This window comes from Halyomorpha halys, unplaced genomic scaffold (genome assembly GCF_000696795.3).
Source record: "Halyomorpha halys isolate HHAL.00 unplaced genomic scaffold, Hhal_1.1 Scaffold1816.1, whole genome shotgun sequence".
Taxonomy (NCBI): domain Eukaryota; kingdom Metazoa; phylum Arthropoda; class Insecta; order Hemiptera; family Pentatomidae; genus Halyomorpha; species Halyomorpha halys.
The window spans coordinates 26851-29739 of record NW_027107910.1 but is presented as its reverse complement, the minus strand read 5'-3'; positions in this window follow the sequence as shown (position 1 = coordinate 29739).

The following is a 2889-nucleotide window of genomic DNA, read 5'->3' as shown; positions in this document are numbered from 1 at the left end:
TTAACTTTAAAAAATAATTAAATCAAAGAAGTTTAACACTTATTTTACTCGATTAATAAAGTTTAGATATTGCAATTAAAAATTACATTTGACAATTTATTATTATGTTATAATAATACATTATTATGTTTAAAAAAATTATCATAATTACTCACAGGTATTAAAACTTCGTAAAAAAAAAAAAAGTATTTTTTCTCCTTAAGGATTCCTTACTGATAATATTTAAAACAAGAAGTTGAATGGGTCTTAATTTTTTTAATTAAACGAGTATTTTTCCATTGAATGAATATTCTTTGTTAATGTGACCGATCATTTTACAATAAAAAGAAAGACGAAAAAAATTAAGAAATAAAATACAAATTAAATAAATGAAATATTTTGTTTATATGCACATATAGTTGACTGTAAAAATTTAAATATAAGAAAATGGTCAGTTGAGGTTTGAATAGACCTAGAAACCTTTTTCTCAGTAAAATATTATCTTTTAGACAAATCAACTTATTATTTCAAGGGATAATTCAGCGTTTTTAGCCAAGATTCGAAGCTGGTTAATTCACCGTTGTAAGACATTGGTTTATATTTGACGGTGGAATTTCCCGTCTTTTAAACCATTTGATCTACTTTGATATTCTATTTTGAAAAATAATTAGGACTTGTTTCTTTTTTTAAATCAGTTGTGATAATTATTGTCATTTCAGCTTCATACAACCGTAATCCTTGTAATAAGCTAATGTATCAATAGTTCAACTCTGTCTATGTATTATTAGCTTTCCGTTGTCAATTTATGTTTTTATAATTAAATTTAAATCTTATATTTCTGATATTATATAATGATTAAAGAATTTGACAAATTATCTTAGTGTTACAATCGTAAAAATTAAGAAATAAAGTACAAATTAAATAAATGAAATATTTTGTTTATATGTATATATAGTTTACCGTAAAAATTTAAATATAAGAAAATGGTTTAAACTATTTGTTAATTTAATTTAAACTATTTGTAAATAGTTTTATACTATTTGTTCTTTTTTTTTACCGCAACCCTGACCATCTTATATTTGAAATATTTTATTAATTTAAACAAAAATACACTATGTTAACATACCTTTTAATTATTTAATTATACGAGTATTTTTCCATTGAATGAATATTCTTTGTTAATGTGACCGATGATTTTACAATGAAAAGAAAGACGAAAAAAAAAAATAAGAAAAAAAGCACAAATTAAATAAATGAAATATTTTATTTATTTAAACAAAAATACACTAATTATGCTTACATACCTTTTAATTATATAATTACCATTGAACGAATATTTTTTTTAAAGTGACCAATCCTTTTATACTTAAAAGAAAGACGAAAAAAATTAAGAAAAAAGTACAAATTTAATAATTATGTTAACGTAGATTTGAATTATCTAATTAATGGAATTTTTTTTCCAGTGAATGAAAAATTTTTTTAAGGGGCCAATCCTTTTACAATGAAAACAAAGACGAAAATTAAGAAAAAATGAAAATAAACGGAAAATTTCATTAATTCCAACAAAAATACACAAATTATTACAAAAATACACTCTTAATTATTCAATTATACGAATGATTTTCATTGAATGAATATTTTTTTAAGGTGACGAATCTTTTACAATGTAAAGGAAGGAGAGAAAATGTAAGAAAAAACTACTACAACGTAAATAAGTAAAACATTTTATTAATTCAAACCTAAATACACTAATTTTGCTGATGACCCCTCTAATTATTATATTAAACGAATGTTTTTCCATTGATTGAATATTTTTTGTTAGGGTGACCAACCTTTTACAATGAAAAGGAAGACGAAAAAAATTACAAAGAAAATAAATGAAAATATTTTTTTTTTTTTTTTCATACCCTCCTATAATGATGTTATTGAATATCTGGTACATACATATAGGAGGAATGCTATATGTATATCTGGGTATTAATGATACCTTTTTATTTATTATAAGGTTAGGTGAGGGGTCCAATGAAGGTTCTTACTTGGTTGTCTGACGCTAGTGGATTATTGGAACGGGGAGGGGCCGTTCCGCAAATATTTTTAAATATTGAATATATTTTTTAAAATATTGAAAATATTTTTAATACACCAATTATGCTTATATACTCAATAATTGTTCAATTAAACGAGTATTTTCCCATTGATTGAATATTTTTTGTTAGGGTGACCAATTTTTTACAATGAAAAAGAAGAGTAAAAAAATTTAAGAAATAACTAAAACGTAAATGAATAAAATATTTTATTCATTTAAACAGAAATACAACATTTAAAACAAACTTTAATTATTTAATTAAACTAGTATTTTTCCATTAAATGAATATGTTCTTCTAAAGTGACCAACCTTTTACAATGAAAAGGAAGAGTAAAAAAAAAAAAGAAATAATTACAACGTAAATGAATGAAATATTATATTAATTTAAACAAAAATACACAAATTTTCCTTAGGACCCTTTTAATTATTTAATTAAGCGAATATTTTTTTATTGAATAAATAATTTTTTTTACGGTCATAAATCCTTTTGTAATGAAAAGAAAGGCGATAAAATTAAGAAAAAATTATAATGTAAATAAATGAAACATTTTATTAATTCAAACAAAAATACACGAATTATGCTGATACACTTATACATTATAGATCCGATTCTTTGCAGTAAAAAAAAAAAAGTTATCAACAAATTTAAGCATTTTATGCGTGTAGCTCAATAGGTATACAATATACAAATATTAATATTGAAGCACATCGAGAGTTATTATATATACTATTCATATTTTATGTAGTGTAAATATGACAATATTATAGATAGTAAAATTGTCTAAAAAGAATAAGAAAAAAATCAACTTAATAGGAACAGTATA